At 57.6% G+C, this 11233-nt stretch overlaps 1 protein-coding gene across 5 annotated transcripts in view; it reads left to right on the top strand.

Moving 5' to 3' along the window:
• The window catches only part of SURF6 (surfeit 6), a 49678-nt gene extending 38862 nt beyond the window's left edge, over nt 1-10816 (top strand). For all 5 annotated transcript variants that reach the window (XM_064579139.1, XM_064579138.1, XM_064579137.1 and 2 more), the window contains 2 exons: nt 5175-7802; nt 9840-10816. The gene's annotated coding sequence lies outside the window, so the exon portion shown is untranslated. The remainder of the gene's footprint in view (nt 1-5174; nt 7803-9839) is intronic.
• The last annotated feature ends 417 nt before the right edge of the window (nt 10817-11233 follow it).

Here is an 11233-nt window from a genome sequence, read left to right as displayed (position 1 = left end):
GGTCGGGGGCTTGCTAGGACCCGCGTGCTGGGTGGCAGGCCTGGTGGCCGCGGGCATCCCTGGGGTTGGCGGTCCCGGTCCAGCGGAGGGCGGGGGCCCTGCCGACGCCCCCTGTGCACCCGCCGCGGCCTCTCCCTGCACTGGGGTGCTCGGGGCTGGGCGAGGGGCAGTGCGGCCAGGGCTGGGGTGGGCAGCTGCGAGGGGGCGCAGTGGGGGCCACCCCCCAGGACTGAAGCCTGGGCGCAGAACACGGGAGAACGCGGCTCAGATGCGGAAAGCCCGCCTGTGGCCGAGGCGTGGTGGCCCCCGGGCTCGCGGTGCTCTAACTTCCAGACTGCGTGCACCTGCGTCCTAGGGCAGGCAAGTGTTTGGGGGCTTAAGGTAGAGCAGAGGCCTCACCGAGGTTGGGGGAGGAGGTCGAGGCCCCGGGAGTCTCTGGAAAGAGCTGTTGTGGGGTGTGGTGCTCAGGCCCGCTGTCCCGGAAATCACTCCCGATTTGTTCCTGTTTACTGTAAGCTGGGGCTCTGCTCCTGTCACTGACCTTCAGGAAAGCCGGGTGGTGAGTGTGCTTCTCATTTTACCAGGGCAAAACTGGTTTAAGGAGATCAGGGTCGCCCTCCCGGGTCATAATGCAAGAAGGGCCAGACTGGAGACTGGGATCCAGGTCTCTTCAGCTGCAGCCCGTCCTTCCTGGTTCTGCCCTCAGCCTCCTTTATCGTAGTTTGTTCCTTTTTTTCTCGAAAAATTCTTGCTCAGCATTGACACAATAAACCACACACAAAGTGTGCAGCTTAGTAAGTTGTGACCCATGTGGACACCTGCGGATCCGGCACTCCAGTCAAGGCAAGAACTCACGTGTCTCCCCACGGGCTGTCCCTCATGCCTCTGGTACTTGCGGTGGCAAAAGAAATAGAGAAAAAAAATCAAACTTCCTTACAACTCACAGCCCATCGACAAGCCCTTGAGACAGGCAGAGTGACCTTCCTCTGGAGTTTAGCTGCCCCAATGTTCATACTTGCTAGAGGCAGAAGGCAGCCTTAGTTTGACATTAGTCTGACCCCCAGGATCCTGTAAAAATCCCCTTGGAAACTTCCTTTATCTCTATCCCCCCACAGTACGAGTTAGCAGTCATCCCCCAAGCATATGACCGTTGACATACCTCTGAAGGGTCTCACGACTAAGGTTTTACTGGACAGGAGTAAGTGACCTTTTCCTAACCGCAGCTAGCCCCTCAAGGTCCTGGAAACCTTGCTTCCAAATTCCTTGGTGACTTACACTATCCATTACACCCCCCAACTTGAACGTATAGAATCAGTCTCTCCTCATGACCCCAGTGCAGCTCTTTCTACCCTCGGGTCCTACCCCCGTGCTTTAATAAAACTACCCTTTTTGAGCCAAACACATCTCAAGAATTCTTTCTTGATCGTTCACTCCTGAACCCCATTTCACAGAGTACTGCACTGTCTTGGTTGACCTCAGGCCACAGGGACCAGTGTTCTACCTGCTCTGGGACTCTTGAGGAGCAGGGGCTCTGTCGTTGGTCTCCATACCCCTGTGGTTCCAGTGACATCTGGCCCATGACTGACCCCATGCAAACCTGAAGATTGAGTTCAGGTCTTTTGAGAAACCTGGCAAACAATCCCCATTCTCAGATTCCCTACATCCCTTCATCTGTTCATTTATTCATTCAACCGATATTTTTAAAGATTTGATAAGTACCAGGAGGCCTAGTGTTGGGGAGGACACCAGCTGAGGAGGCGACCTCGGAGACACGAATGGGGAGCCCCCAGTGTGTGAAAATCTGGGGTACAGGCGTGCCAGGAGAGGACCCGGCTTGGGGGAAGGCACCCCCATTATCAGCTGGGCATGTTAGGGGAGAGAAGGGCTGGGAAAGGAGCCAGTCTGAGAGAGAGGCAGGAAGGGGTCCTGGAGGGCCTTGGAGAGGGCAGTCAAGGTGGCAGACGGTCAGCTGGGTGTGCGGTGACCGGGCTGCTCTGTGGGTGGCTCCCGCGAGGTGCTTGACTCCTTCACCCTCAGACCCTGCACCGTGGAGGACAGACAGAACCATGTCCAAGAGTTCTGGAAAATGGCATGGCTCCAGGCTCTGGCTCTCCTCTCCTTGTGGCATGTCTCTCAGGAGCCGACTGGTCACAGAATTACGAGCCTAACCTCCCTTCAGTCTGGACTGAGCCTGACTCCGAACGCACCTAGTGTTTCTCTTCCTTGAGCTTAGGGGCCAGTGTTCTCCTATTGATGGCACTTACTGTTTGTTTTTTTTTCTAGATTTATTTATTTGAGGGGGGATTGGCAGAAAGAGAGGGAGAGAGAATCCTTAAGCTAACTCCCCACTGAGCCCATGACCTGAGCTGAAACCAAGAGTCAGACACTTAACCTACTGAGTCATCCAGGTGCTTGTCTGGTGACACTTATTTTTAATAGCTTTATGAGAGTATTACTTATATACCATAACATTCACCTGTTTTAATTGCACTACTCAATTATTTTTAGTCCGTTTACAGAGTTGTGTCATCGATCTTGGAATGTTCCCCAGAATTCCCCGGTGCCCATCTGCAGTCCCTCCCTGTTCCAACCCACCTGGAGCAACCACTTTCTGTCCCCATAGCTTTACCTTTTCTGGACTTTTCGTATCAGTGGAGTCTTAGAATATGTGATCTCTTGCATCTGACTCCTTTCTCTTTGAACAAATGTTTTCAAGGTACATCCATGTCGGAGCGTGTTATCCGTGTTTATTTTTCTTGCTGAGTATTTCCACTATATGGACGTACCATGGTTTGCTTATCCACTCTTCACTGGGTGGACATTTTGGTCGTTTCCTCTTTGTAGTTTTGTGAACAACACTGCAGTGAACGTGGCATACAAGTGTTTGTGTGGACGTATGTTTTCATTTCTCTTGGGTGGACACCTAGTTGTGACGTCGCTGGATCATATGGTAATTGTATGTTTCACATTTTCAGACTACCCAACTCTCTTGCAACGTGGCTTTGCCATTTGACGCCTCCACCTGCAGCGTAGGAGGGTTTCTGTTTCTCCACATCCTCACCAACCCTTGTTGTTCTAGCCATATTTGTGAATAGAAAGTGGTATCTCCCCGAGGTTTTGATTTGCTTCACCTAATGACTAAAGACGTTGAGCACCTTTCCATGTGCTAATTATCCATGTGAATGTGTTTGGTGAAAGGTCAGTAAAAAATGCTTGCCTTTTGGGCGCCTGGGTGGCTCAGTTGGTTAAGCGACTGCCTTCGGCTCAGGTCATGATCCTGGAGTCCCTGGATCGAGTCCCACATCAGGCTCCCTGCTCGGCAGGGAGTCTGCTTCTCCCTCTGACCCTCCCCGCTCTCATGTGCTCTCTCTCATTCTCTCTGTCTCAAATAAATAAATAAAATCTTTAAAAAAAAATGCTTGCCTTTTAAGAAATTGGAGTATTTGTCTCCTTTGTTGAGTATTAAGAGTTCCTTAATTTGGGATTCCTGGTCCCTGTTAGATACAAGATTTGCAAATATTTTTTCTTGATTTATGGCTTGTCGTTGAACTTTCTTCATGCTGTTTTTGAAGGCAAGAGTTTTAATTTTGATGGACTCTACGTAATCAGTTTTTCTTTTATTGATTGTGCTTTTGGTGTCATATGTAAGAAATCTCTGCTTGTCCTAATGTCACAAAAACATAGTCCTGTGTTTTTTTGTAAAAGGTTTCCAGGGACGCCTGGGTGGCTCCATCGGTTAAGTGTCTGCCATCAGGTCAGGTCATGGTCTCGGGGTCCTGGGATCGAATCCAGGGTTGGGCTCCCCATTCAGCAGAGAATCTGCTTCTCCCTCTGCCCCTCCTCCCACCCGTGCTCACTCTCTCAAATAAATAAGTAAATAAATAAATAAAATCTTTTAAAATTTTTTAAAAAATGAAAGTTTTCCAGTGTGTGTCTTTCAAGGATGCCTGCATCGTATCTAAGCTCTCTCAACTGTCGGCAAGCAGTTGTTACTAGTGTTCCCTTAAAATGCTTTTAGTCTTTGTATTATTCTGGTGTCAGTCCTCCTCTTCCATTCCTGATTTTATAGGCTTTGTGTCTCTCCCCTTCCCTCTCTCTGTCCCCCCCCCCACCTTCTAAATTTGGTCAGTCAGCTAAGCTTTATCCACTTGTGTTGCTCTTCCTGAAGAACTCGCCTTCAGTTTCACTGTGTTGTCCCCTTTCTGGGTCTTGTAGTTTCTTAGGGTCAAAACTTAAGCACCGACTTGAGATTTTTTCTATTCGTATCCAGGCATTTACAGTCTAAGTTTCCCTCAAACATGGCTTTGGCTCCATCCCATGAATGTTGGCATGTGGTACTCTCCTTTCCATGCAGCTCAGAAGATACCTCTTGGACCCGCCGGTCATTGAGAGGCCTGCTGCTTCGTTCGCACGTGTTTGTGGGGTTCCCAAAGTGCCTTGTCACTGCCCTTCTTATCTCGCTCCCTGTGGTCGGAGCGCGGGCTTTGTGTGAGAGCGATCCTCTTCAATGCATCGCTCCTTGTTTTGTGACCGAGCACTTGCTGCACCTTGCAGGATGTTCCGTGTCCCGCTGAGGACGGTGTGCATTTTGCTGTTTGCTGCACTGAGTGTTGTGGGTGCTGTCAGGCGGTCTCATCGGTCGGCGGTGTTGTCCAAGCTTCTGTATCTGCTGCTTGTCTAAGTACCACTTCCATTATTGACGGCGAAGTAGGATTTTGAAATCTCCAACTATACCTGTAGGATGGACCATTTCTCCCTTCAGTCGTGCCCGTGTTTGCCTCGTGTGTTTTGGGGCCAGGCTGCGAGGTGTGTGCATGTTTGTGCACGTTGTCCTATCTTCAGTGCGGTCCTCTAGTGCTCATTTCAGCGCCGTCATTTCAGACTCCAAGGAAAGGGGGTGCTCGGTGGAAAGAGGCCCTGGGGAGGCCTGCCTACCTCTAGGATCCGTGGGGACGCCCGGGCGATGTGCTGCGAGGGAGGAACGCCCTGCCCCCCTCCCTGCGAGTGAGAGAGAAGCCAGTGTTGATCAGGTCGCCCAGATGCCGGCGGGATGCTCAAAGCACCTGCCAGGGGGAGGCAGCCTCCATGGGAGCTGATGTGAATCACACGCGAGGGAGGTGGGCAGGTTGGGAGGAGCAGAGTGGAGTGACCCGGGTCCCACGGCTGTTTTCCAGGAAGAACACAATGCTGCTCACTTCGCCCCATGGCCTTCCTCCTGATAACGCTCGTCTGGGTCCTCTTCGGGGAAGAAACGTGGATCCCGGGCCGGACCTTGCACGCAGCCGCGGCAGCAGGGAACAGAGCTGTCCCCCACGCCAGCACCCCCATTGTCATGACAGGACTGATGAGCTGCCCCTCCACACACACCCTCCCACTGAACCCCAGCTTGTGGGGAGCTGCCGTGCTGTTAGCTTCCAGAGGGAGAAGATTCTAGAACTATGGAGTAAAGGCCCGCGGCTGCTCTCCTGGGGGCTGGGGACACGGCTGGACCCGCTCCCTGGGTCAGCCTCAGCTGTGCTGTCCACACAGGGCCCCCCCGGCTGCGTGGGGAGCTTACGTGGAGCACTGTTCGCAGTGACGCCCTCCTGCCACCTCTGTGGATGGGATGAGTCCCCGGGCTCTGGGGACAATTGCCCCCGGCCCTGCCCAAGCCCCTGCAGCTGCGCCACGGAGCTCTGGGCTCCCCGCGGGGGGCCCTGCTCCTGCTTTGCACGGGGATGGACGGACAGCCATCCCTGGCCCACCCTCCTCAGCAGTGGCCTTTGGTGGCTCTTTCCACAGCCCTGGCTGCCGGAGCCTGAGAAGCGTGATGCTAGGGGTCAGGGAAGCGGGGGCCGGGTAAGTGGGGTGAAGGCAGGGTCACGATGCCTGACAGCCTCGGGGACTGGCTGTGTGCCGGGGGGCAGCGGGGGCTGCTTCACGGGCTGGCCCCGCACCTGGGCTGACGCATCGGTGATCTGAGCCTCAGTCTCTTCCACCCCACTCTGCCCAGAGTGGCCAGGCCACTTCCATGACGAGTCCCCTGGGAGGACGGACCCCTACCTGTCTGGCTTCAGCCTCGACCTCTCCTCTGACCTCCCATCTCCTGCCTCCAGGGTCACCTGTTTGTCCCACCGTGACCCCCTGCTCCTGCCCCGCTCCTTCTCTCAAGTCCCTGATTTAGGGAAAGGCCTCGCCTTCCCCCAGCCCAACCTGGAAGCCTGGCAATCCTCCTTGCCTCCCCCCCCCCCGCCCCCCACACTGCTCCGAACAGGCCTGCCTCTCCTGCCTCTAGGTACCTGTCTATCCCCATGGAGTATCTGCGCTCCCTGCCCTGCTCTAGGGGAGGCCCTGCCATCTTTCCGGCAGCTTCCAAGATGTCTCCCTGTCCTCTGCTGCACAGAGCCCATCCTCCTCCTGGAGCCAGAGTGATCTTTCCGGGACAAACCTACGAGCCCCTCTGGGGTCTGTTCCCCTAGAGTCAGCCACCTGCTGTGGGTCACAAACCGCCCAGTTCATGGTGTGAGACGTCCCAGCCACTGACCCCCACATCTCCCCATATCCTGGGGGTGACTAGGCTCAGCTGGGCAGTTCTGGCCCAGGCCTGTCCCGTGAGTGTAGACGGACGGTACCGGGCTCAGGGGCAGCTTGAAGGCGTCCTCCCATTTTGCGGGTGGACGCTGGCTCTGGCCTGAGACCCCGGCTGGGGCCTGCCCTCGGCCTGTGCTCTTTCTCAGCCTGTTCGGCGGTTCCGTGATCAGTGTCTCCAAGACACACAGGGCTGCGTGGCCCTTGATGAAGTGGCTTCAGAGGACCCACAGCACCTGCACCACCGCACAGGATTTGTTAGACCCTCAAGAGCAAGCAGCTGGGTGCAGAGCCTGGGGAGGGAGCCCCCCTGGGTGGGAGGGGCCTCAGGTGCCAACACGGTCTGGAACCAGCAGCTGCTTGGTCTCAGCTCAGGAGCGCGTGCAGACACGGGGGTGCAGCCTGTGGGGACGGTTCCTCCTGGAAGGACCCAGAAGCTCAGGCACCTGCAGCAGCTCCCCAGCCCCACTGACTGGGCGCAGCCACATCCCTGCAAACTCACATCACGCTGTGTGATTTTCAGGATGCTTTACCCCCAGCCCAAGGTGCTAACACCCGTGTGAGCACATTCACTGAAGTCTCCCCCCCTCCCCTTCCCTCTCTTCCCCTCCCTTTCTCAAACTTAGGGAAATTTAAGGTAGACACGGAAGGGCGGGCTGATTGAAAACTCAGCGGGTGCACGATTGCCAGATTCTTTTCCTCTCCCTGTTTCTGAGATCTGGATTTGGGGCCCACAGATTATTCTGTCCTTTTCTCCTGTGCCTTGCATTTCCTGCTTTCTGTCCCTTGCCCCCCAAAGAATGTGTAAGGGGGGCTTGCTCCCTCCCGGGGGAGGGCCCCCTGGCCTTGCTGGGAAATCCCAGCTCCCACTCTGAGGTCCAGCAGGGACCAGGTTTGCTTAGAGCTGGGAGGGATTTGCACAGGTTTGCGTTTGGGTTTCTTGCAAGTGTGAAGTCCTTCTGGAAGGAGGGTGCACCTGGTGGGTCCCTGAAGGCATGGGGGGGAGGGGGAGGTCCCGGGGGGCTGGTGAGCACCAGGGCCCTTGGTGCGCTCACCCTCCTCCCAGCTCGCATTTGCCGTGCTGCTCTCTTGTGTCCCAGGAGGAACGATGTCCTTGTCCTCACCTCTTGGCTGGCCCCCATCATCTGGGAAGGGACCTGCAACACTGACATCCTGAATGAGCAGTTCTAGCTCTGGAACTTCACCATCGGACTACCGGTGTTTGCTATCAAAAAGTAAGTAGATGAGATGACAGAGTGTGGGGACTGGGAGGCAGGAGAGACGGGGGACATCAAGGTGTGTGTGTGTGTGTGTGTGTGTGTGTTGAGCACAGAGTGAGGGGACCCCCGTCCTGGGGATTAATGTGAAAGTGCATGCTTTCAGCAGTCTTACTGGGCTCTTGTGGGCCCAGTGAGGGGGCAGCCCCTGGCCCCCTCTCAGGAGGCTGCACATCACAGAGGGTGACAGCTCTGGCCTGCTGCCACCACCCTCGGACAGACACAGCCCTGACCCCAGGCCGCTCTCCTGATGAGTCAAGGGGCAGAGCACCCCAACATCCGGGCTACTGGGGAGCCCCCCCACCAGAGAAGTGGAAGGGGGGGACACGTGTGCGCTGTGGATTGGTAGCGAGGCGATGCCTGTCGAGCTGGCCCCTCCTGTGTGTCCCTTACAAGATGAGGCTCATGAGGGCACAGCCAGGTCAGACAGCACTCGGTGCCAGAGCCCAGGCCCCTGAGAGGGAGCTGAGCAGTGAGGCCCTGGGACTCCAGCAGACCCGGGAGCGCCCTGGGCACCCTGCTGGCAAGTGGCCTGGCCCCTCGGAGTCTCTGGAAGCTGGGGTTGGCGACAGCATCGGCTCTCAGGATTGCCGTGGGGGCCACGAAAGCCCGGGGGTCAGGGCCTGCGGCAGGCGGAGCTTCCTTCCCCCACAGAGCTCAGCCGAGGCCCGCAGGATGGCCCTGAGGCCCGTGCAACCCTTTTCCCAGGCCATCGCGAGGGAGGCATTCGGCCCCTTGTGCGGGGACTAAGAAGGGCCCAGGTCGCCTCAGAGTCGTCCTCCAGTTCCTGGAGACCAGGGACTGAAATCACCAACCAGACCCTCACTGCCCAGGGTCCGCGGCCAGCCCTGTCCCAGCGCTCTCTGCACAGGCGGTCCTCACGCGTCCCCCTCTGGGCCGGGACCGCGGCCCCGGGGCGTGGGCAGGTGCTGGGCTTGCATGAAGGAGCCCTTGCCGACAGCATCCTCGGAGGGAAGCAGCCGTGAACCCACACTCACAACGGCTGGGCCTGGCCTTGCCCCTGGTGATCTGACTCGGGCCTGCGGGCTGTGTGCCTGTCCCGTTTCAAGGCAGTGCCCGCCTTCCCCGTGTGAGCCCTTGACTAAGCTGCCAGGTGTGGGGCAGGCCCAGGGAAGTAGCCTCAGTGCCCGCTCAAAAAAACCAGTCTCAGAGGGGCTCACCACACTTGCCTGACGATGGGGGAGCTGCTGTCCCCACTGTGGGGGGCAGGTAGACCGCTCACAGGGGCACCAGCCATGTGAGGGGGTTGGGCTGGGGGAGGGGGAGATGTAGACCTGGATCCGGAAGCTTACCCGCTTGGATTCAAGGCTGGGGCCTAAGCAACCCCCCTCTTCTTTCCCCTTCCCTGCCCCCGGGCTGCACCTGATTCCTGGTTGGGGGAGTTCCAGGTGACCCCTCCTAGGAATACCAGTGGTTGACTGAGGACCTTGTCAGCAAGAGGCCCAGTAGCCTTCAAGGGGGGACCCTCCAGAGGGTGGAGCCAGCTGTGGGGACCAGCGACAGTCCACTCAAAGCAAGAGGGGCAGGTGGCCGGCCCTGCTTCTTCTACCCGGTCTGTAGGGCACAGAAACGACGGCTGTGCCCAAAGGTGCTCCACTCCTGGCAGGTGGGGACAGGACCTGCAGGGGGCGGCTGGGGGGGGGCACCTGCAGGGTTTGCCCGGGAGCTCAGCACAGGGGGAGAGTTCCTGGCTCCAGCATGCTGACTGTGGGGCTACACGGATTTCCACCCTCCCAAGCCTCGGGCTCCCGTTTGTAAGATGGGGTGCTGATGGCCCCCATCTCTGGGAATGGAAGGGAGGGAGGCCCCACCGGCAGACATGCTCAGGACAGGCCAGGAGGGTGGCTGTGGCTTAAAGCAGCCCAGGGCCTGCCCCCATGATGAAGGTGCACACGAGCACGGCCCCGAGCTCTGGGGTCCTGCCGCCAGCCTCTGGCAGTGACCCTCCTCCCGCCCTGTCCCCCGTCCCTGTAGCTACGTGGTCTTCCTGGAGCTGTTCCTGCAGATGGCGGAGAAGCAGTTCACGGTGGGACACAGGGTCACCTACTACGTCTTCACCGGCTGGCCGGCTGCCGTGCCCCGTGTGCCGCTCTGGGAGGGCCGGAGGGTGGTGGTCTTCGAGGTCCCCGGAGCCCCGTGCTGGCAGGATGTGTCCGTGCACCGCATGGAGATGATCAGCAACTTCTCGCAGCGGCTCTCCCTCCGCAAGTTGGACTACCTGGTGTGCATGTAGTGGACATGAAGTTCAGCGACCATGTGGGGGTGGAGATTCTGCCCCCCTCTTCGGCACCCTGCACCCCGGTTTCTACAGGGCAGCCCATGAGGACTTCAGCTACGAGTGCTGGACGTGGTCCCAGGGGCCATCCCCAGGGCCCAGAGTGACTTTTACTACGCAGGAGGCTTTTCTGGGGGTTCAGTGGTGGAGGTTCCCGACTGACCTCAGCCTGTCACCAGGCGATGGTGGTCGACTGGGCCAGTGGGATCGAGGCCGTGTGGCACGACGAGAGCCACCTGAACAGGTACCTTCTCTACCCCAAGCCCACCAAGGTGCTGTCCCCAGAGTACCTGTGGGACCCGCAGCTGCTGGGCTGGCCCCGGGTCATGAGGAAGCTGAGATTCGTGGCCGTGCCCAAGAATCACCGAGACATCCGGGACTCGTAAGGGGCTGACCCCGACTCCGTCAGGTGGTGCCACCCCGAGCAGAGCCGTCAGAGCAGATTCCTACCTCTGTCCCCTCAAGGGAGACTGTGGAGCCCAGCACTGCCCACACGGCCGTGTTCAGGGCCCCCAGCGCCCCCCCTCACAGGAGGCCTGCCTGGGGGTCCAAGTTCCTCTCTTTGTGGTCGGTGCGTTTGGATCACTTATGCATCATTTGCAGCTGTGAAGGCCTCCAACTCTTATGTCGGATGTTTTTCTGTGTCAATGCTGAGCAAACATTTTATTTTTTTTAAGATTTATTTATTTATTTGACAGAGCACAAGCAGTGGAATGGGAGAGGGAGAAGCAGGCTTCCCGCGGAGGAGGGAGCCCGATTTGGGGCTCGATCCCAGGACCCTGGGATCATGACCTCAGTGGAAGGCAGACGCTTGACCGACCCAGCTACCCAAGCACCCCCCTGCCTTGCTTTTAAGTGGCTCTTCCCGTGCTGGTGTTTGTGAAATGTGGGCGCTCACTCGTCTGGATGCCTGTCCTGTTGGGGTCCCTCAGTGCCCACCCAGTGCACTTATGCTCTCATTGGCCTGCACGGCATCTCAGCAGGCATTTACTGAGTGCCTCCTGTGAGCTCCGTCTCCCAGCAAGGGGCAGAGCGTGAGAGCAAGAGCTAAGATACAGGATCCCTGTTCCTGGGCCTTCCTGGGACACGTGAT

The sequence above is a fragment of the Mirounga angustirostris genome, unplaced genomic scaffold, assembly GCF_029215605.1.
Source record: "Mirounga angustirostris isolate CCGP_5_RB_7025 unplaced genomic scaffold, mMirAng1.0.hap1 SCAF_15, whole genome shotgun sequence".
Lineage (NCBI taxonomy): Eukaryota > Metazoa > Chordata > Mammalia > Carnivora > Phocidae > Mirounga > Mirounga angustirostris.
The sequence above is the reverse complement of the archived record's forward strand: the minus strand, read 5'-3'. Positions and strand labels throughout refer to the sequence as shown.